The sequence below is a fragment of the Rhyacophila brunnea genome, unplaced genomic scaffold (genome assembly GCF_057557595.1).
Source record: "Rhyacophila brunnea isolate RB1 unplaced genomic scaffold, BYU_Rbru_1.0 scaffold_15, whole genome shotgun sequence".
NCBI classification, from domain to species: domain Eukaryota; kingdom Metazoa; phylum Arthropoda; class Insecta; order Trichoptera; family Rhyacophilidae; genus Rhyacophila; species Rhyacophila brunnea.
The window spans coordinates 37,453,236-37,478,473 of record NW_028232806.1 but is presented as its reverse complement, the minus strand read 5'-3'; the positions used below and the strand labels follow the sequence as shown (position 1 = coordinate 37,478,473).

Here is a 25,238-nt window from a genome sequence, read left to right as displayed (position 1 = left end):
TATCGACCGCTAAAGTGATAAAGTGATAGATATTATCAAACTTAGAGTTGGTTTGTATCAAAGTATTAGCACGTATTGTAACAATTACAATAAGTTGGTTGTATTGTTGCAATAAGTGCTATATTTTAACAGCAGCAAGAGAGGCGCTGTTAAAATGTAATATTATATTAAAATATAATAATATATTTAATTAAGAACGACACATTGAGCACATAACAAATTATTATTTCAAGACGTTCACAACATGACATTTATAATAAAAAATACAGGTAAATCAACTAAAGAAAAAACAATTTTATCGAAAAGATATACAATTTAAAAAAAAAAACAATAGGTAGGTAATTTAAAAAAATACAAATTAAACGATAAAATATAATTTTAAAAACAAAATACATAATGCATCGCTAAAAATGTTTACATCTCTAGAGAGTGCATTGACCAGCCGCACAGCCCTCGCTATTGGTGCCTGGTAAGCCTGACATGAGGAAACAGCTTTCACCCAAAATATGTCATGGCAACCACGCATGTAATTGGCGAGTGCATAAAAATTCAAATTTTCCAGAATATCGTGATTGGAAACTATACCACGTGAGAGCACAGAAAAATGCTTTAAGAGCAGAAGTGACCTACAAGCTTCAAGAGAATGAAAGGCGAGCATGCCTTGAAGAAAGTTAGTCGGAAAATACTCGTTTGAGAAACCGTCAAAAGGAAAATAATTATGTATACATTAAAACAAAGATGTCGAAGAAATTTCTTCTGAACACGCTCTAAAAAAAGCTTATAGGAAACCTCATATGGACTCTAGATAATGGACCCATATTCAAGAATACTCCATACTGACGACACATTTAGTGTACGTAAAACATTTGGATTTGAATGGCTTGGCTTGTCTCATGATGAGACCTAGAAGCTTGAAGAATAGCTTCTACTAACCGACTATTGAGTTACGATAACCGTTTTTTCTCGATCTTAAGGAAATATAAGTACATATTCAATATAACTTTAATTATCATCGGTACTACAACTCAAAGTCGATATTAGCCGCCCCCAAGAAACGTCATAATTCCTCTTTATCTACCGAAAGCTCCCTCCGGGGTCCCGAAAACACCGTCTGAACCAAAACCGCCCGGACATTACCGCCCAGATATTACCCACATCACCCAATCACCCACAGTAGCCGCGCGGCTTAAGCGTCGTGGGTCCCAGGTTTGGCAATCCTGGGTCTGGCAAACACACATATTGTTTTTCAATTTGTGTCATACTCATATATTTGAAATTTTTATGGAGAGAGTTTTTTGAAACAACTTACTGAAATTATTTATTATCTTTACGGATAAATGTATGCATCATATTTTAGTAGGATTATTGATGAAAAAAATGGTGCATACACTTGTCTATGTAAATAATAAATAATTGACATAGGCTGTCACACCCACGATGGCCGTGCGGCTTAAGCGTCCGGCCTATAGCGTCGTGGGTCCCACGTTCGAATCCTGGATCTAGCAAGTACACATATTGTTTTTCAATTTGTGTATGAGTCAGAGTATGGACCTAATAGGTTGAGCAAGTTGCTGACATCCATTTTTCGTAAAAAAAAAAAAATCTGTTAATACATACCTCCGTGGAGGCCCAAATGATCCTATTAGGATCGGGCATAGTAAAAGTAATCTATTGTGGCAAATACTATCGTCCCCAACGTATCGTACAGTGAAAAACTGCAAGAAAAAGAAGTTCAAGCAGTAGATGACTTTTATAATAGGTGTAATCTCACCAGTGGAAATCACTTTATTGCCTTTCAAACTTCGTAGAGGAAAGTGTACTTAGGAACCTTACGCACTGTCGACTAATTTTCGGCAACCCCGGGGCAGAAGAATGGAAATCAGTACTTTCTCAACCTCGGTTACTATAAATTGTGTCCGGTTACCGAAGATAATACGTAAAGGGGTTCAAAGAGTAAGAACAAATTTTAAATATTACACATAAATAATATTATGTACGTAATGATTTTGGGTTTTCTGACTATAAACTATAAACAAAATGACTTTCTAAAGCGTTCGTAAAAGTATACGTTTTCACTTTCCTTCATAATCCAATAATATTATATTAATAATAATTATCATGCGTCAACAATATCAATAAATATATTAATTACTGAGAGAATTGTATAGAAATTAGTTAAATTCAAATTGTTTAATAATAAATAGTACTGTCATATAGCTACCTCACACTCCCCAGTAGAGTGACCCATCTAATCGGGAAATACACTACAAATACGTACGTAGCCATGACGTAAATTTTGTTTTATCTAATACAATGATACCTTTTTTCCTCAACCTTTATTTTTTCTTCGGGCCAAATACATACATTTGTAAAGTAACGCGGGCCGCATCACTATTGGTGTAAAGAAAAAAATCATGAAACCCCCCTTTTTTACAAAACATTTTTGAGATTTTAAAAATTATGCGTGTTTTTAAATTAATCGTGTGCAATAGCAACACTCTTATACCAGATCTGATGTGGACCATAATGACAATCCTCTTCGGGTGTCACTATCTGTGCGTCAAAGTCGAAACGAATCTCAAGATATACGAAATTCCTGATAATAAATGTGTTTCGGGCGGCACATAAAAGCTTAAAGGGCCGCATGCGGCCCGCGGGCCGCAGGTTGAGTATCGCTGATCTAATGCATAGTGTCATGTTGGGATAACAGCCTCAATCTAGACTAGATGTTATACCTAAGCTTATAATAATTAAGTCCTTGTGCATAGGTACTATCTTTGTCTTGCTCGATCGTACTTAGGATATTTTTAAGAATTTTTATTTTTTCCACTAGGCCCAGATCTTTCATTAAAGCCTGAAACAAGTTCAGTGATTTTCGCATAATTTAAATGAGGTAGGTACAACATAAAAGGTATCATCAGTATCATAACGAGTGCTTAAAGTCAGACAACGTTATCTACAAAAAAGTGTTTTTTTTTTTTTTTTGAGATAACGATATTTTACATTTACGGCTACATGATAGTCAAACAACGTTATGTCAATCTTTTCTAATTTCTTATTAAATCGTCAGTAAAGTTTAACGCTAACTACATAAGTTACCCTTGTTTTCATATTTTTTTAAGACTATCCCTATAAATTTTAACGTCATCATAAGCAAGATAAATGTACAATACACAATAAATTATAAAACATTAACATTAGGTTTTAAATAAACATTTCCCTTGTTAAGTTACAAGAATCTAAAATAACGTTTTTTGGCTCTCCTGTAAAGTTGCACTTTTGTAGATAGTGTTGTTTGACACTAAGCCCTCGATAAGCCGGATTCGATACACTGCTAGATAAAGGCCTCCCCATAGCTCCCCCCACTCTTCGCTACCACGTAAATTCACGTAACTTTATGAGTTCATCTATCGAGCGAGTTTTAGGGCGTCCCTGTAGGCGTTTAGTGCCTCTTGGGTACCATTGTATGGCGATATTTGTCCAGCCCATTGCCATTTCATCTGTATATTGACTTTTATCACATCACTTACTCTTGTCTGCTTCTTAATCCATTGGTTTATTTTATGATCTTTCCGCGTTATGTCCAGTATGCACCTTTCCGTGCCACGTTGCGCTACTCGTATTTTTTCTTGGATTAAGAGTCCATATTATTTCACACGCATACGTCGTAAGCGTTGGTAGCACACATTTGTTGAACACTTTACGCTGACACAATGTGAAATTGCTTTTGAAGATATTACTCAGGCGCGCAAATGCACTCCATGGCAGTTTGGTTCTGCGAGCAATCTCGTCATACATAGTCAATTGACGTTTATTTTTTAGTGCCATTGATGAGGATCGCTTTTGGTTTGGCAAACCAGTTTATCATTATTTGAATATTTATATTAAAAATTAAATGCAACACTGTAAAAGTATCTAATAATAATCACTTAATCGAAATTGACTAATATTATCTTTTTATAGACTATGACAGCGTTTAAAATTCATATTAAATATACTTGAATTTAATAATATGATCATCATCACTACTAAGTCGACCCATTTGCTGGCTGAAGGACTCTCCTAGTTTTATACAATCTTCTCGGTCTCTAGCTCTTTGCTGTCGTGTACTTCCGCTTAACTTGGTAAATTTGTCATTACACAGAATGACAGCATTTTATTCAAACGTTTTCCACTCAACAAAAAAACATGCCCAGTTTTTCGACTAATAATTCTATCGCATCGTATCTCAGAAATGCTATAAAGAAAACTCATCTTTAATTGTCTAGGTTTCTGCGAAAGTGTTAATATGGAATCATGAATGCTAATGTTGGCGTTGTTGCCAAAGAAAATATTCACCATTTAATTTATGTCTGAAATAACAAAAATATAACAAAATAATCAGCACAAAAAACATCCTAAAACTTTTGCAATGCGATCTTGTAACACATAATAATCAACACGTCTAATTAATCCAACGTTTTAGTATTTTTATACCGTACTAAATAATGAAAAAAATTGCACTTACGAACAATATTGTCTCGGTTTAGCGACTTCAACACGGCAAGATCAGATCGAAAAGATAACTGGTGAAAACTGAACGAAGCAGAAGAATAAATTGAAGTCTTGAATAATAATTAGTTAATATTCAAACACATATAAAAATACCCAACATGAACTATATTTTGTTAATATATGTAGGGATTGCAATACCGATATTCCAGTATTTATCAATACCAGTTTTAAAAATCCAAAATACCGGAATTTTCGGTATAGAGAAATCGTTTATATTTTTGAAAATGAATTATAAGTTATGTGCTGATAAAATGCAAATAATATATTGAGTGAATCCAACAGAGGTGAAAAAATAATAAAACAAATTTCATTAAATATATTTATATACTTAAGGCCATGCATTAGTTGAGGCACGGTCTAAAAAGATCGTTGCTAGGCGATGTGCGGATTGCGGGTCGCGGGTGCAAAAGACGCCTGTCAAACGAAATATTATTTCTCATATAAATCCAACATACGTCCATTTTATGTTCTGTTTATTATTCTATTAGTAACAATAATAATATATTCATTGACATGTTTTCTTTTTAAAGTAAATGGGTAACGTTTTTAGTCATCTTTACACGATTTTAGAATTAATTGGCCCGTCGCCATCACGCAGCAAAGTGACGTGTGTCTGACTCGACGTTCTCTCAATGAATGCGAAGCGAGTACAAAATTTCGTCGCGCGTACAGTTGAAAATTATTTGGCGTTTCACTGATGCGTCACCTTAAGTAATTGTCGCGATGAATTATCACAATATTATTTCGAAATAGAAAACATCTGTGACAAAAATGTTCAATTATTCTATAATAATTATTGATGACTGTACAAGCGTTGAATTTAAGAAGCTTTTCCTGCGGCCGGACTTATTTGCACTTAATGAACTTTTGAGGGCTTTATATTATATTCAAATTATTTGTAAAAAATCACTACAATTATGATCAATACATATTTTTAAATGTCAACATAATAATTAATGTAGAATGTATGTGTGTAGGTTTTTGCTATAAAATAATATTTTAAAAATATTTTAATAGCTATATTTATTGATAAGCACCTACTTCTGCTTTTTTAATGTTTAAGAAATACCGGTATTCATTATAAATACCGAAAAACTGGTATTGACATTTTCATTCGGTATTGCAATCCCTAAATATATGTACTTAATTTCAGAAAATATGAGTCAGTTGACAGTCAAGTGGTTTATCAAATTTTCCATACACTACACTTTAACATCAGTTTTAGAATTAAACATAGATATTAAATAAAGAAAAAGTATTTTATTTATGCTTGAAATATAATCAATATATTTCAATATACGTCATCATTGACGGGCTTAGAGACGTGGAGGCCCGACGCACTAACTAACTTTGAGACGCCCCACGATAAAAAAAAACACAATAAACACCACAAATCACATCCGTTAACCAAAATTGATTATTATTTAGGATAACAATGTTATACTTTTTTGTGTTTGTGTTGTGGGGCTATATCTTATAGGCCTACTCTGTTTGTAAGAAATATGCATATTTCGAAGATTTAAGTATAAGTAATTTAATAATTGTATAACTGGTTTGAATCGTATCGAGGCCCCCTTTTAAGTGTTATTAAGAATAGATCGAATGCCGATAATGCTCTGCGTTAAAGAAAATCACCCATGTATTTTATTAGATTATTTTTATAGGTACAAATGTATTATTTTAATAAAAATAATAGTTTTATTTAAATGTTATTATTATATTAATATACTCGCTTTTAACAATATTTAAAATATTAATAATCTTTTGAATAATCTTATTATATTAACTTTGTATAATTATAAAATTGATAGGAACATTATAATTACCTAATTTACAAGGTTATATCCCAATTTTCCACAAATCATTAATCACTTTAGATTTTATTAATTCATTCACTTTTGTTAAAGATTTTTTGAATATAAAATTCACTTTAAAATATTCAATTTTAAATTTGTAACTTTAAAAAATCACGGTAAAACATTGCCAAACTTTACTCAGAAAGATCACTGAATTAATTATTGAAACTTATTGGAGTTAAGCACGTGTCAAACTTGGTTAAACTTAACCAATATTTTGACGTAAAAAAAATGTTACGATAAGAAAATTACTGCTGGAGCAATTCGCCGCTATGCGTCTGTACGCCTGGCTCGCGAATTTCTAACTAAAGAGTAAAGACAACCGGACGAAGCAGTAAGGTTAGTATGGAAATATTACCTGTGTATGATTCTAACAATCTCAACAGGTGAGCCTAATTAGTATTATGTTCGACGAAGTCTGGCAGCATCTTTGGTATTCATCGACCCCAGGTGAAATAACACGTGATTGTAATAGAGACTTCGATTAAATAACTACGAATTAATATAATAACTTCAACAAATTGGATGTGTGAGAACAGAAAAAGATCGACGCTTCTACCTATAATTAAAATACCAACATTTTCCACTATTTTTTTAAGAAGGTATGGTAGTATTACATGTATACATTGCATGGCCCCCACAAGGTGGGGGCTGACAGGGCTCTGGCCTGGGGACCCGGGCTTAGGAGGGGGCCGACGGGATGGGTCGACCCATTGCCCACTGAAGAAGGAAGCCGATACATTACACGACTGGTCCTACGTTTCGCCCCTCCCGTTGTCTATGGATGACCTGTCATTGCCTGCCATTGTCTATAGAGTGCTCATACTGACGCGTCTGTCGTGTTCACTTGTCGGAGTATTCTTACTTTCAGATTTCTTTCAGATTATTTTAACGTATCTTGGAGACCTTGGAGTTCATCTGATTTAGTGGTTATGTGTTATTTATAATTGGAAATGACGATCAAAGTAAGTAAACTTCTCCTGTGTATAATACTATCATAATACACTAGGACGTTTTCCAATGTGACAGTCAATTCTAAACGACAATAACTAATAACTTATTTATACTCTTCAGTCATTATAGAATACTAAACTCTGCTTGCAACTACCACTTGTAACTAGTGGACCACTCGTTGCTTGTGCAAAAAGTTATGCTCAGGCTTTATTAATCTAAAAATGGCGGTGGTCGACCAGATGAGGGTGAGATAAACGCATATTAAAAGTTTTCTCTAATAGTAAAAAAGTCGCCTGCGGCTCTATTATACTTCAAAGATATTAATATTTAAATATATGTAGTTATGCAATACAGTTTTTGATTATTTTATATCAATTAATACTCGACAACTCCATAATTCAAGTAGGTAGGTGTTTTCAAAAATACGTACATCGCTAAATAATTTTACCTCTGACACCATTTGGAAAATGCTTGTATGTATAGTGTCATATTTCCTTTAACCTTAGCGATAGGTAGGAGGGCGCCAAAGATTCTAGCCTGGGGGCCCGTTTCAGGATGTGGGGACAATGATAGATTGATTTACCAAATAGGATAGGCCTTGCCGCCTTTAGCAAAATTTACATTTATATTAAATTTGATCCATACCTACATATTTTCTGATAGTTCGTAAAGCATTCGCATCCATTCGTTGGTGGCGTATTAGTATTAAATAGTAGACAACCAATGAGGAATCGCCTGATGTAGTATGAGCCAATTTTCAGCCAATGAGATTTTATATCGGGTTTGCCCAAACTGAAGGTGGGCAATGTATGATTATCATTTGTAAGAACGTTTATAGCTTAAAAAATTACAAAAATCACTTCTAATAATTATCACGAGATTTGAAAATCTGGCCAAGGTTGCAATCCTGATAACCACAACCATATAAAGTTAAGCCTCATTTATTATCTTCCACGAAGAATTATTCGTGTAGATCGCAGAAAAACTTGCATTGGGATGCTGGATGGTAAAAACCTGTTTTATATTGTTCCAGCTTGTAATAATAAAATAACATTTTGTATTTTTAGTGCGCGATTGTGTCACGGGATTATAATATAACATTTTACTATTCGGATATCACAATATCCCCATAAAATAAATATCTTAAAAAATATCTGAGTTCCGGAATAGACATGACCCCCACATCCTTAAGCGGGCCCCCTACCTATCTCTAAGGTTAAGGGGATGCTCTACAGCAACGTTTCCCAAATGGTATTCTGCGAACCCAGAGGCTTCGCAAGGTAAAATTAAGAGTATTCCATGTATACAGTGTTATTTTTAGTGATTTTTTTGTATTTACATAATATTAATCCACTGGAGTTATTGAGTTGTCGAAACTCCTTTTATGGTCGCTAAGTAACATACGACCCCTCGCCGTATCGGATATAATATAGCCATTTTTATTAGAGCCAGGAAATATACTAAAAATAATTACTTACAAGTGATTTAATATTTAAATATATCAATTATTATAATATTGCATCGCACAAACACATTATTTTAAATTTTGAATATTGTTTTAGTAAAATAGCGCCACAGGCAACTTTTTTACTATTAGAACATATTTGTGATGTGTTTTATCTCACTTTGCTAGTCGAGGTGCCTCGCTGGGGCCACCAAGAGCCCTGTTAGCCCCCCATTTGTGGGGGCCATGATAACGGACACGCACAAAACTGTATATTAAAATGCAAAATGACTTGCAACTAATTTAATCAATTGTGATTTTTCAATTTCACTTTATTATCTTATTTTGTCTCCATCTCTATGAAATGCATATCAATTATCCAACAATTTCGGTAAATCGACATACTTTATCTTCCGTGACAGTTTTGGCGTTACATTAGATCTATTTAAGTTCCCAAAATTCATCCGTGGGTTTCTATTGTCGATTCAAGCATAGAGTAATTAATGGACTATAACCCAATTCCAGTTAATTTATGCATACTTATCGATAAAATACGCAAAATAATGCCCACGTTCAAGTCCAATGTCGTCAAACAAACTTATTATCGTACACCTGTCATAAATTTTGTGTTCGACATTAAGTGGTAAATTGCAGTATTTTTAGAATAATGGCATTTGTAATAACATTATTAAAACACACATTGACGAATTAAACACATGTATATTACTATGATCATCATCATCGCAGCCTTTCTCGATCCACGATTAAGAAGGCTTCTTCCTGCTGTCTCCACTTTCTCGATCCTCAACGTTTCGCACGTCTTTCTGCTAAGCTTGATTATCTTAATCCAGCGGGTACGTCCTCTTTTTAATATAATATGTTGAGACCTATGTTCCCTGTACGAGCACACCTGACAAAATGTCTCCGCACACATGTTTTCATCCCCCGCACAGTCCTCACATACAAAATATTGTAAAAGAAAGTTTCTTTTGCTAGATTTTAGTTTTCCTCGAATGAATGAAACCATCAGACACCATCCCGGATCTATAAAGTGTATTCTCCCCATAGGAACAGTGTTTTCATATTAGCAATATCCTCATGTTTGCCTCTAAACTAGCCTCGTCTTCCAAGAACATATGGAGGACGCGCACATCGCACGTAACCTTCGAAACATATAGATATTCGGATGCGGCGATCGGCGAGCCGGCATAGGAATTACCAATTCGTATGTGTTTGTATGCGTCCTGGCGTCTTTGACTGGCAGCCCGAGAGGCGTGTAACTCGTCGATTGCAACAGTAGATGTTTTTTGCAAACTAAAAAGTCGCCGACCAATCTGCAGAGCTCCGTTTGGCAACGTATGTTTTGTGAATAACGATGACGTCACATCGACGTATTAGACACATTGCAGGCGAGACGAGTTTTGATGTGAAAGCCGGCTAATAGGTTAGTCGCGTTCTAAATAACAAAATATCATTAAACTTAAATTTCTAATATATGTCATAATAAATAAGTCTTTCGAAATCAGTGTTTATGCTGACACAACTTTCACCAAAAATATTCCAACCCTTCTCTTTAGCGATTCCCCCTCCCCATCCCCACGTTTTCATCCCCGCGGCTTATTACTACCGAATTGTATTATTTATCTGAGATAGTTTTATAAATTAGGTAGGCAGGTACACTTTTAAAATATGTATTTTTTCTCAAAACTTCTCCCAACATTGAACGGGATTTCAGACCGCGGTGGCGAAGGGTGGACGTAGGCTGTTAGAATCCGCCGTAAATAATGGACAATTTTCATTAAAATAAGACTACAATTTACATATGGAGTTAGTAAGTTTTTAAAATTTCATTAAACCCTGCGACAACCAAGCCATAATAGATAATAGTCAAAAAATACTCGTCTATCTATAAAAAATATCTAAAATTATGCAATTCAATCATACATAACTTTGGATATTTTAAAGATAGAATAATATTATTATTTATCCATTATAGCTTGGTTTAGGCAGGGCTTAATGAATTAAAAGAAATAAACCAACAAAATGTGAAATAGGTATGTATTCTTAATCCAACGAAAACAAATAAGTATGAATGAAAAAGTGTGCACAATTTTGTCGTATCGCCCAAAATATACCAAAACTATTATGGTTTGGTTTAGGCAGAGTTTAATTGATTTTAAAAAACTTACCAATACCATCTATAGATTGTAGTCTTAGTTCAATAAAAACAAATAGATACGTATGACTAACAAATTTTAATTTGCACTATTTAGGGCGGATCTTAACAGCCTACCTCCGTTCGCTACTGAGACCGTATTGTACACGGATGTGACAACATCCTATTTACGAAATATGTATCAATAAATTCAAATAATTCTATTGAAAGCATAAGTATTTAGAAACGTGACGTTTAACAGCTAACATATTAGGAAATTATTATTACACGATTTACTTTGATAAGATAAAGTTTGACATAGAATCTTGACACCACAGAAAAGGAGTTCCCTGCTTGACACGTTATGTCAATGTCATCCAATAAAATTTTGGCATTCTAAAGCAGTAGTCAGTAGATAAAGGGCGCGACATATTGTTATATTATGGATTCCGTAGTCAAGGACATGACAAGCAGTGACGTCCCGTGGGGGTAGGCAGATTGAGCGTCGCTTGGGGGCGGCAGTTACCCAAAGGGCGGCAAATCGAGGAGAATCATTCATTCGGTCGGTATATAATAATATATAAAAATAGTAGTAATATTAATAATAATTAGTAATAACAGAAATATCTTTCCATTAAAAAAAGCAGTTCACTAGTTGGAAACAAAATGTATTAATTAGGTGCTACAAAAGTTTTAACAGGACATTATTTTTTTATCGAGTTCACGATGTCTAGTTTACTTCCGATGTTCTTGGACGTCACATTCTTGGTGAACAGCAATGTCACTTGGATATTTGCGAATTATATTTGAATATAGGTAGGCACATACTAACTTAATTTAAAATTTATTCAAATATGTTTGTAAGTCACTCGCGAGTTTTGGAAGTTGTCATTTGTATTTTTAAATGTACCTATCTGAAACCGTAGACTCGCAATATTGTCTATTGAAGCAGAGATGGCATTTTGGCATTTAAATTAGATCTAATGTTAGGTATAGGTATATCTTGTTAGTAATGTATCCATACAACACATTTCTTAGATATTGGAGTCATGAAAGGATGATAAAAAGTACTGTATAAAAAAATGTGGCGCCATTTTGGCACTGTCTAGGGGCGGCATTTTGTCTAGGGACGTCACTGATAACAAGACCCTAGTTCGTCAAATAAATATTTTTGATAGCATTTACATTCTATATAAATAATTCGTCAGCTGAATGGAGAACTATTCTAACTTATATTTGAAATTTTTGAGGAGAGTTTTTTGAAACAACTTACTGAAATCATAATTTATTATCTTTATGGATAAATGTATTCATCATATTTTAGTAGGATTATTGATGAAAAAATGGTGCATACACTTGTCTATATAAATAATAAATAACTGAAGTAGGCTGTTTCAAAATCTCTTTTGTAAAATATTTCAATTGTGAGTTAGAACAGTTTCACTAATAGCATTCAGCTGACGAATTGTTTAAAGTCGATTTAAAATATAAAGTTGTTTCATCCATTTTGATTTGCCGCGTTTAAGCGCTGGACTATAGGACCGTGGGTCCCAGGTTCGAACCTGGGTCTGGCAAGTACACATATTGTTTTTCAATTTGTGTATCAGAGTATGGACCTAACAAGTTAAGCAAAAGTAGCTGACATCCATTTCTCGTGAAAACAAAATCTGTTAATACAAACCTCTACTCTGTGGTGGCCCATATGATCCTATTAGGATCGGACATGGTCGGAAAAAAATAAAAATACAGAAATTTCATAATGAACATTCAAGCTATAGTAGCTACTTATATAATTATTATTAAGAATACACATTGAAATTATGCTTCACGTGATTAGCTTAAAATGCTACCGGTTACGTGATGTCATGTTTATTACATGTAAATCAATATCAATACAGAAGTGTTGCAAAAAAAAAAAAAAAATTACCTCTTTACAATTCATAGTTATGACCTCTTCAAGTTTTAAAAATCGAACAATAATTATTGTTCATGATAGTACTTAAATATTATCTTACAAGTGGAAAATAAATAATGAAGACTAAGAAAATCACGTTTTGAAGCATTACTTTGTGTAAGTAAGTACATAGCTAATCCTTTAAAACACTAACTCGCAAAAACTACTTGACCGCTAACAAGTGTTAGTTAATATCATATGGAAAATTTTCATGTATTTTTTGCTACTTTAAGCAACAAAAATCTTCAAACGCCATACATTGTATAATTTAGAACTTGTGATCGGTTATAACAGTGGTGGCAAACCTATGGCACGCGTGCTAGTAGTGGCACGCGAGATGATCTTGCATGGCACGCGAATGTTTAATTTTGAAAAGAAAACAAATAACACATAATATTTTAAAAATATTTATTTTTACAAAAAAGTTGTACAAATAAATATACATAGTACAATATTACAAAAAAATGACGACAAAATCATACGTATTTTCTTCGGTTTTTAAAAGTATTTACCAATTGACAAAATGACAGATCGCGTTGTATAAAAAAATAGCAAGCAAAATACTCTTCAAATTCATAATTATGTATGTTCAATAATTAGAATAGTACATTCTTAAATCTTGTGAATTAATCGTTTAATAAAAGAAATAGTTAATTAATTTTTTTTAGCAAGTTCAAGTAATTTGCAAAAGAAAAATATTGGAGAGATCCGTGACGTCGGTTAGTAATTAAAGTAATAAGTATTTTAATTTAGAATACAAAAATCGATTTCCTACCGTAACTCAATAATTTAGAGATCGCTTATGAGCAGGTATTAATAAGGCCAATAGTTAAAAAAAAATCGCAATGAAGCATGGCAGTCGTAGCATAGTGGTAATGCACAGGGGCCTTATGTTAGAACTTACGAGTTGTAGTCGCCCGGTCGACATGACGTCATATGACATAATTATTGTGACGTACTACCGGAGTGATAATAGCATTCGATAAAATAACGCTAGTCAAATGCTGGCGTTATTCATTGTACCCATACACAAATAGGTGTTTCAGCGTAATAATATCTATGGTAAGCAGTGTGTGTTGGGCGGCTTGCCTCGAGCGTGTATTGGCTGACGTCACAATTACGTCATGTCGTCGGGTGACTTGATATCACTAGTTAGAACATAGGGTTCGCGAAACCCAAGAGACGTAGGTTCGATTCCTGCCAGGTGTCGTTGAGTGTCGTCGGTGAGTTTGAATTTAAATTCGAATTGATTTCTGTGGGTAGGTATATAATAGGTATCCAAGTAGGTACGTATGATAAAATTAGTGATATTTCTCATTAGCAAATTTTAGGTCCATTGTCTACGAGGAATAGCAATATAAAATATAACGCGTTTACTGAATGTAGGTATTCATAGTTACTAATATTCTAATGTTTTTTCTACGGATTTTTACAAACACTTCTACTATTCTAAATTTGTTTTTATACTAAACTTGATCCTTTACTTAGTTGGTAATACGGTTTTTACCGTATTTTATTGTATTAATTTATTATATAAACGAGAATTTTAACTGTATTTGTTGTCAGTGAACATTTACCATTGGTGAATGGGAATAGTACCGGAATATTTCAAAGGCGAAACCTTGGTTTCAAAAAATGACCCTTAGGAATAGTACAAAACTCAAAAATTAAGTTCGAATTTAAAAACACATATTATAATGAGAGTAAGCTTGAGTTGTTGGTTTTTCCGTCATCTTTTTAATACTGGATAAATAAAATACTGCTGAAAGTAGGAGATTAAATTTAATTTAAATAAAAATAATTAAAGATAAAAAGATCTTTTTATATACCACGTTTTTAAAGTTTCTGTTGAATCATAATATAAACTTGACAATTCTATGTATTAATAATTTAGGACAAATAAGGCAATTGTCAATAAATTATTTTATTGCTATTTTGCAACAAACAAACAAATTTAGAATACTGAAATGTAATTTTGATTTCCATAGTAACGCACGTACATATTAATAATTTAGTTAGACCACCCCATTAGCAACCAATAATAGTGGATTGGATTGCGGATTTCTTCCGAAATAACTTTTCATACAAAACAGAATTAACTGAAAATGAATTCAATTCTACTTAAAGATGGCGAAAAGTATTAAAAGAATGCATTTCAATTTATTTCATTTTTTTTTCTTAGCATATTGTGGACATTACAAATTATAAGTTTAAGACGTTCACAACATGACATTTAGAAACAAATATATATACATATAACAGTATTACATAAAAAAGAGATAGATCAGTAGATAAATTAGATAGGTACAAGGAAGTACGCCGGATGAGTTAAGCAGACCCTATTTTAAGAATTTATAAAACAACGTCCACCTAAACTCATTCTCATGTAGGTGGAATATATCAACACCCGAAGCAATTTCGTTGACCATAGTTATCGCCCTCCCAATTGTCATTACCAGTGGCAGGTTGGTTCTGCACCTTGGGAGAATAAACAACTAATGGTCTCTATTTATAAGATAGTTATCAGGGACACAAAGGTCAACACTGCCCATAATGGCAGAGTTCTCATTTATATCTCGTATAAGTCGAAAAATATTTATATGTAGCTAAATAAAGATTTCTTCTAAATTGCAGACTGCAGTATGTAAGCATTCCTAAGAGAAAGTCAGTTGGATAAAGCCACGGATAGTATCCATACAACCTCAAGTAAAGGAGTCTCAAGAATTTCTTCTATACCCCCTCCACCATAAGGCCATACTTCAACTGATGCGGTGCCCATAAACCCACTCTCAAGTCTGCTTCGAACTAAAGAATTAAATAAAAGTTTTAATACCGTAACATCTGAAAAGACCCGGGAAGTACGAATGACGAAGCCCAACATTTTAAGCGCATTGTTACAAATGGTAACTGTATGGCTAATAAATGTCAGTTTACTCTCAAACGTATTGCCAGGTTGCCTTACAGATGATATTACTGATGCATTGGCATCGTGTTCTGATATATTCTAAAAGTTTAAAGATTAAGTTAGTTAAAAATCGATTGCAAGATTTGTACTGGATAAAGAACCACCGGACAAACAAGAATACGAGAGAAGAAAAACGTGGTAATAGAAAGTCATATCGCATATCGATCAAATCATTTAATGACTTACCATTGTTGTAATATACTATGATGTAATAATACGAGTATATAAGTATGTTTATGTATCGATTTCAATATTCAGTCTGTTTTCAACGCCGCCTTGCGATTTTGGCAGGGACGATGGACCTCGTCTTCCATAGCTAGACAAACACTTTTGTTTTTTTTTTTCAAATATATGTAAAGTGGTGCTCGAAGATAACCGGATTGACTCCAGACCATTGGATTCTCAGTTTTTAGCCGGTCAGGTGGTCTTGTATCCATGCTCCATCAGTTCGGCTTAATACAATCTCATACTTACTTATTGTAGCGAATCGCAGGATGGCGACTATATTATCCTCTGGGAGTGTCACCATATTTCGGTTGAAAAGAAAGTGCTTTTCAAAAAGTCGGCTTTTACAACTAGCGAGAAGATTTCTTCTTATTAAGGCTTGGCCATAATACATTACATTTGTCCTATATCATAAAATTAATCACGTACACTGCTGTGCAAGCAAGCTAACAAATGTTTAGCGATATTGTTCCTGGACACTCTCAGCATAACATTTAAGGGTGCCTAACGTTCATCACGCCACGGTATACTCCCACTCCACATAACATGGTGGATAGTAAAGAGAGTAGGAAGTCTGTTCTAAAATTATTACGAATGATATCGTGAAAAGTGGATAGAAACTAGCTATACGATGTTCTAATGTCACTGCCCGTCTCTGACATATATGACGAAAATTACTTTTTGATATACTAAAAACAATGACATTTTAATGGACAACGCACTCAGTACAGTAGCTAGCAAGTAAATTCGCGCATAGCGACATACGCACATGTATAGGTAGACGTCACGCAATTTCCATTATGCGATATCATGCATCGGGGATTTATAGCAATATTACCTTTATTGTAATGGCGTTAGAACAGTGTTTCTAGTCTCAATGTTAATTTGAGCGAACCGGTTCGAACCGAACCATTCGGCAGACCCGACAAAAAGCATCGGGAATTTACAGCAATATCACCTTTATTGTAATGGCGTTAGAACAGATTATGCCTTTCGGCAGACCCGACGAAAAGTGTCTTTTTTTCCAGTTGCTTCGTCCATATTAATGTCATTGACTAAAAACAACAAAACTACTGCCCATCGACTGCGAAATTCCGATAGCTGTAGTTATTTAACAAAAAAGATATAGCCATTTTAGTAATTCCCGTATCTTGCCTCTAAGCTGTCAAGCGTGTTGCATGACATGTGTTGAATTCAGCTTCAAAATGATAAAATAACAAATTTGGATGTTTATCTTTATATACCTATATAATAATATGTCACATTTTATCGGATGTTCTCATTATATAAGGCGTTATGTGCTTTGCTTTACCACTTTTTACGTTACGGGTTATTGGCATGCTATGCATGTAGTTACAACATGTGTGAACTATTAACAGTCATATACGAGATATTAAATAGGTAGTTAGTATTTTTAGCTTCCTGCAAAATTTGTAAAAAGTCACTTGGGGGATATTGATATTAGGCCATCGTATAGCTATAGAATACGACGAAATACGACTTTTGACGCTCTCTAAATTCGGGCGCTCTTGTCCAGTGCATATGTTGCGTATTTAGATGATGCGGGCCCGTCTCTAAGTAGAGTAGACAGAAGAAGAGGTTAGCCAGTGGTATGAAAAATGCCTTGCTTTAATGATGATGAAACGCACTTTTTCTACAATGCCTCTATGCTAGTGGCACATGAAGATAGCAACAATTGATAAGCATTGTAATAATAATATTTTATTCGCAAAATAGGCGAACATTTCAAATAAATTAAGCTGAATAAAACTAATTGTTTTGCAAATTTTATATTATAGGTACACGAGTTGTTAAGTCATTGCTAAAATTAGGCATTCATACTTACTTTCTTTCCACGACATAGAATTTCTAATTCTAGTATACGAAATTTTTGATGATTAATCATACAGATTCTCATTTTCACTTTTATGGTGAATAATTAATTCTATAACAAGATAAGAACCTCGGCCATTTTGCTGAAAGTATATTACTCTAGCTGAAACATCGTTTCACATAATATTATGCTCTGCAGACCGGTACATCATTTTTCAAATACACTATTTGAATTTCATCTGCGTTTTGGCATTTCGTCACCATAGGATTTGTTTCAAATTTTATTAGATTCAATATGAACATTAATTCAGCTGATTTTGAGAAAATTCTGGAATTAAAGCATGAAAACCTATCCTAACCTAACAAATAATCCAGTATATCGGCTAAAATTTGTTTGCTGCTGTAAAGTGTAAGCCGACAAGAACCGTGTTTTATTTAGACATGAATTTTATCTCAATACTGTACCACCCAAAGAGGTTGGACGGTCTTTAATATACGACCATATATTATATTTCCGATACAACATATCACGATGAAGTGTGATACGGCGAACTGCATACATACAAATTTCCGGACACGTGAATAAACAGAACAGCGATAAATATAACTATGACATTTCAGGAAAAATATAATATTTAATATTGAAATAATTGTCGTATCTCTTTATTATGTTATATAGATTTTTAATAAGAGAGGTTTTCAATACGCCGTAAAAAATCAAATTAATACATAATTTCTGCATTCCCAATCGCTGGAAAGCCTCAATTAAACGGGGCTCAGCTCGATGTTGCCTACAAGCGAGGTATATCTCGTATTAATCAATCTAATTCGTCCAAAATGGTTGGGTGACTAGGTACAACGAAGTAATAAGTTTAATAATCCTGTGGAGTTGTGCATGATTATCAAAGTCAAGTAGATAAATTGAGCTTTTTACGCCGAATGCCCAACGTGCAGTGTTATATAAGTATATTATATATATATTATATACATATGTGTATTAAATATTTATATATATATTTCGTTTATAAACTTTATAACGTTTAAAAAGTTCTGTTTTATCAAGTCTGTTTTGTCTGGTAGCCATAATGTACGGGGTATTTTTATCCAGGAGGTAAATGCCCTATAACCCTCCAATCATGTATAGTTTTTTGTCAAAACTATCGAAGCTCACGCAATTGTAGTATGTTTATAAATTGCCACATGTATATAAATAATTACAAGATAAAAAGAACTTTTTATATACCACGTTTTTAAATTTTCTGTTGAATCATATAAACTTGACAATTCCATGTATTAATAAATACTTTTTTTGTACTTGATAGAAATACTGAATAAATATTAAGTATAGAATACTGAAATGTGATTTTGACATTTCATATTGATTTCCATAGTAACGCACGTATATATTAATAATTTAGTTGCTAGGACCCCCTTAGCAACCAATAATAGTGAGTAGTAAATATTACTTTTAACGACTTTTTTCCTAAACATACAAAACAGAATTAACTGAAAATGAATTCAATTCTGCTTAAAGATGGCCAAAAGTATTAAAAGAACCATTGTCGTCGTGTTCTGATATATTCTAAAAGTTTCAAATGTCTAGCTAGTCGGGAAGTTAGTTAAAAATCTTCAATCGTCCAATACAAATCTTGGAAACACAAGAAAAAATCTGTACCGGACAAACAAGAATACGAGCTAATAAAAGCGTGGTAAAATAGAATAATATGTATATTGTTATGAATTAATCTTATACTTATGTTATGACATAACCTAATGGTCCTAATGTGTTGTATGGAAATCGTATGTATAGGTAGATACTATTTTTTTACATAATAGTTTTGGATTCAAGGTAAGTGGATTATAGGTATAAGACGTATATAAATAGTTTAGTATGATGTGTGTTGCATTTTGGTTGAATCATAATAGTGACGAAAAATTCCCAATGTTCTTTATTTAAAAAATTAAAATGGTAAGTATATATTTTATTTCTCAGAATCATTTCGTTACCTGGTCGATCAATAAAAAATTTTAGACTCTTCAAAACAATTCAGATTACTTTTAAAATAAAGCCTCGAGCGAAACAACTTTCGTACCAATATTGTTATTCCATGAGCCAATACTTAAACAATGGGAATCTTCGCCTGAATGTATTGATCATAAAAATATATCGTTTGAACACAATACCACGTGATTTTGACAAGTGGTTTTCGCTTACAGATAATATCAATGTGCCAACATAGATAGAACAATAGATTATTACGTTCTAAAATCTCTTTTTATAATATATTATTGACTCCATTCGTATATTGATCAAAATTCGATTGGTACTGACACCACTGTTTTATGGCGGCTCCAACTAGATCGGGGGTTCACAAACTTTTTCGTCAAAGGGACAATTCGTGGGTCGGGATGTGAAGTCAGATAAGTCACAAATTGTCATTTTGAGATATGGCAAAAACAAAGTTCAAAAAATTCCCCACATTCCCCTAATTATAGTTATGTTTTTTATAAGTAACAAATCAAAGTGTAGCGACATAGGTAACAAATAAAAATGTAATTGGCTTTCAATTATATCTCATAAAAGTATCCTAACTATTTTGTTTTATTAAAACTTAATTGGTTTAAAAAAAAAGGGAATTGACTTATCTGGATTTGGACAAAAAATGATTGACTTACCTTACTACGCACGAAGTAATATTATTATTTTTCCATAGTAAATCCGACTAATATTAGCAATAAAATACACATTTTATACATAAATCTTATTGGTTTATTGAACAAAATATATAAATTTAAAATTAGTATTGTTATAACTTTTAGTGAAAAGGCACAATAACGTGAATATTGTAAAGTTTCATCATTATCATTAAACTGACTGTCTCAGATGTCTCAAGTAACTCATAAAATTCTCTATAATACGGTGAAATGTATGGAAGTATGTCTATCAAATCTTTCGTCTTGTCTCGTCTTATGTATGAAATTTGTTTAAAAACAGTCGTCTCGTCGATTCTTTTAAATGTCACTATTCCCGGTTCATGGTTGTTGAATTGTAGCCACTTAACACCTCTCCAAACAAACTGAATCCCATATGTGTCTATTTTTCTGAGTTGCAATAGTCCTTTTAATCGATCCGAGTAGTTAAAAAAACTGCACGAGTCATTTCAGTGACTTTAAAAGGATTTTTTTTTTGCAGCCTCGCACATTAATTTGGCCCAATCATGAGGATGTTCGATCATTCCACCAAATGTCTTTTTCTTCTTCTCAAGTATGCGATGGTCAATATCGCACTCCGTATTATGTGTGTGTTTGTGAAAAATTTGTGATCAATTTTGTTTAAAGTCTCAGAATGTTTCACTGATATCATGTGGAAGCATTATTTGAGAACGAAGTGTGTGGTTCTTCAATGTCACTATCATCAGATGGTAAATTAGACTGTAATAATTCTTGAATATTAAAATCAGGATCTTTTATGCTGTCATCTAAATCCTCAACATTTACAATACTACAGTTATTGGAGTATTCGGTAGAACCTATAAGCAAGATTATTTGTTTAGATATTGTGTACGTGTTTTTAGATTTAAATAAATCAAATTAGATAAAATTGGTGAATTTTGTATAATTTACAAATAATACACATAGTTGTTTTTATAAGTCATATTTATAATATGACTGTTTTACTTACGTTCTGTTGTTATTTTTTTCAAAATATTTTTAAAAATACGCTAGATTCACCAATATCAACATTGAGTAGGTATGACGTTTGAAGGTGAGCCAACTATGAGTAGTAAGGTAAGTCACACAAAATGTTGACTTATCTGACTACTCATGTGACTTAACTGTGTACACACCCCGTAAAATAAAAAATATGTTTTGATTTAAAATGCATCTCGCCAATGGTGAGACGTACGACTTACCTGACTACATACAACGAAAGATTTTTTTTATTATAGTGGCATTCATATCTCATTTTTGCTGTTTTGTGACTTACCTGACCACACATCCCGACCCACGAATTATTTTGAAATCAAAAATATTTGGCGGAACGCCCTTTCTTTTGTAAATATTTTCTATAAGGCAAAAAAATAAAAACGATATTTCATTGTGTAAACTTATATTTTTAACTAAATAGGTATAAGTACATTATTATTACTCTTATATATATATACTAAAGAATAATATTTAATTTTATGCAATTATTGTATGTTTGAAACTAAATCCTGCAATCTAGGTTCAAATTTTGTGCTGTGAATACTCAAAACAGATGCGGTATATTTGTCTGTTAATTTTGATCTTAAGTTTGATTTGTTAATGCTCATTGTAGATTTTTTTTCCACAAATATAGGTATTTCCAAATAAAGAAGCCATTTGATGAGCATGTTTAACTATATTTGGATATACCTCAAGTGAAAGTCTTCTGTAGAATCCATTAAAATTCTTATCACGATAAGTGGCTTTTGTTTTCAAGTTCTCTTGCAAATCTATTTATTCAAAATACATATTTACGGGAACAGCGTACGGGGTACATGAACATTGATATTTAATTTTAAATGTAATTTTTAATATTCGATTTGAAGAAGAATAATTACAAGATAACAAGAACTTTTTATATACCACGTTTTTAAATTTTCTGTTGAATCATATAAACTTGACAATTCTATGTATTAATAATTTATGACAAATAAGACAATTGTCAACAAATCATTTTTTTGCTATTTTGCAACAAACAAACAAAATATAGAACACTGAAATGTCATTTTGATTTCCATAGTAACGCAGGTATATATTAATAATTGAGTTGCTGGGACCACCCCCCTAGCAACCAATAATAGTGGATTGGATTACGGATTTCTTCCGAAATAACTTTTCATACAAAACAGAATTAACTGAAAATGAATTCAATTCTACTTAAAGATGGCCAAAAGTATTAAAAGAATGCATTGGCATCGTGTTCTGATATATTCTAAAAGTTTCAAATGTCTAACTAGTCGGGAAGTTAGTTAAAAATCTTCAATTGTCCAATAAAAAAATGTACTGGACAAACAAGAATACGAGCTAATAAAAACGTGGTAAAAAATAGTACCTACAGATTTAACATAAATATCGCGGGACACATTAAAAAGTCACTCGGGACACACTTTGTGAACCCCTGATCTAGATAAATTTATTGAGAATACTCATATCGAGGAGTACCTACCTAAAAAAACAATTGACCATAACGGTACAACATCAGAGCTTACAAAAATGTGCACTCTTGTTCAGAAGCTTGTATGTTGCAATGAAATTATTGAGCCGCTTCAAAATTTATCCAGCGGGTCTATTCTATATACAAGCCTGCTTTCAGTTCGGTACGATAGCTAAATAAAGTAGGAAAGTATCGAATTATTAACACTTATTGTAACAATTACAATAAGTTAGCCGTCTGAACTGTCAAAATTGTCTATCTCGGTCTAAAATTTATCACAGACAAAGAGGGGTGCTGTTAAAACATAGTACTTATTATAACAATTATAACTACATTATTATAATTGTTACAATAAGTGTTAATATTTAGATACTTTCCTACTCTATTTAGCTGCCGTAGCGGACCGAAAGCAAGCTTGTGTATAGAATAACCCCGCTAAAGCCCTTAAATTTCAAAATTAAGGAAAAAAATATTTTTTCTATAAAATTAATTACAGTAAAATACAAAATGTACTACTATTTCCACTTATTATAATATTAATCATGACGGATTATGATAATGTTTCCTGATAAGCTAGATAAATATAAATGATTTATTGTTGCAGAGAATTTCTTAGAATTTCATTTTATTATTCATATCATCAATACATAATTTACCTTTTAAAATTTACTAGTATAAATGAGTCGCCTAGATAAGAGTTAAATAAACCAAGTGATTCAAAACTTTAAACCATGTGAAAATCGTTGACAACGTTGGTGTAATAATTCACATTTTAATGAATAACTATGCCTATAATGGTACAATGCATTTCCATCAAGAATTTACAGTTAACACCATAAGAGAAATTTCTATTAAATTAAAGTCTGATTTGTTTAGATTTGTATTTTAAAGTGCTTAATACTAACTGTAAATAAAACTTGAAATTTTGTAATTGGAAGCCCATAAAATACCAAGATGGTGGCCAAATTTATGTGTTCTGTAATTGCCATCTGATTTGATTAATTTTCACTTTAAACAATATGTTCGAAGTTAAACTGACCAAAGAAACGAAAAAAAAATGATCTGATTATCTAATCCAATTATAAAAAGATTCCCTAATCGTACCCAAAAAGACAAAGAAAATTATTGGCCCTAAAAATGTACATTAATCGAATTGGAAAATTCTCGATTGAAAGAATAAAAATAAGCAAGTTGTTGTATTTTTTTTTATAAATGCACGTCCTAGAGCCCTCACAACGTCATTGACTGTGATAGGCTGGATTGTATTCCTGCTGATCGGAAGGGCGTTGACTGTGGTGAACAGGAAGATGCCGGGACCTGCTGTAGACGTAAGGTTTCAGCATTTTTTTTGTAGCCTAGACTCTAGACTAGATCTAGATTAGAATTTGGGATGGGTGGTTGGTAGGCATCATGGCCCCCACATCCAAAAGTGGGCCCCCAGGCTAGTATCTTTGGCGGGTCCCCCTACCTATCGCTATAGATAAAGGCAGTGTGACGCTCTATATTAGCATTTTCCAAATAATGGTGTACGCGGTAAAATTAATGTGCACATTTAGTGTTTTTTTTTGTACATTGTACCTAATGCAAATTGAATTATGGAGTTGTCGAGTATCGATATACAATTAAAAATTATATTATGCAACCACATAATTTTGAATAATAACATTAATGAAGATAATTACAAGATAAAAAGAACTTTTTATATACTTACCACGTTTTTAAATTTTCTGTTGAATCATATAAACTTGACAATTCTATGTATTAATAAATACTTTTTTGTACTTGATAGAAATACTGAATAAATATAGAATACTGAAATGTCATTTTGACATTTCATATTGATTTCCATAGTAAAGCACGTATATATTGAAGCAACCAATAATAATCTTTTACTTTTTACGATTTTTTTCCGTAATAACTTTCCATACAAAACAGAATTAACTGAAAATTAATTCAATTCTACTTAAAGATGGCTAAAAGTATGAAAAGAATGCATTTTTATCGTGTTCTGATATATTCTAAAAGTTTTAAATGTCTAGCTAGTCGGGAAGTTAGTTAAAAATCGATTGCAAGATTTGTACTGGACAAACAAGAATACGAGCTAATAAAAACATGG

At 32.7% G+C, this 25,238-nt stretch overlaps 1 protein-coding gene across 2 annotated transcripts in view; it reads right to left on the bottom strand.

Moving 5' to 3' along the window:
* Positions 1-25,238, bottom strand: part of LOC147075297 (multicopper oxidase 3-like) — a 135,275-nt gene that overhangs the window by 40,484 nt on the left and 69,553 nt on the right. The window contains exon 1 of one of the 2 annotated variants that reach the window (XM_085942705.1): positions 6,381-6,695. The exons of the other annotated variant lie outside the window; for it this stretch is intronic. The gene's annotated coding sequence lies outside the window, so the exon portion shown is untranslated. Of the gene's footprint in view, positions 1-6,380; positions 6,696-25,238 lie in introns of those variants that run through there. 2 annotated transcript variants of the gene reach the window in all.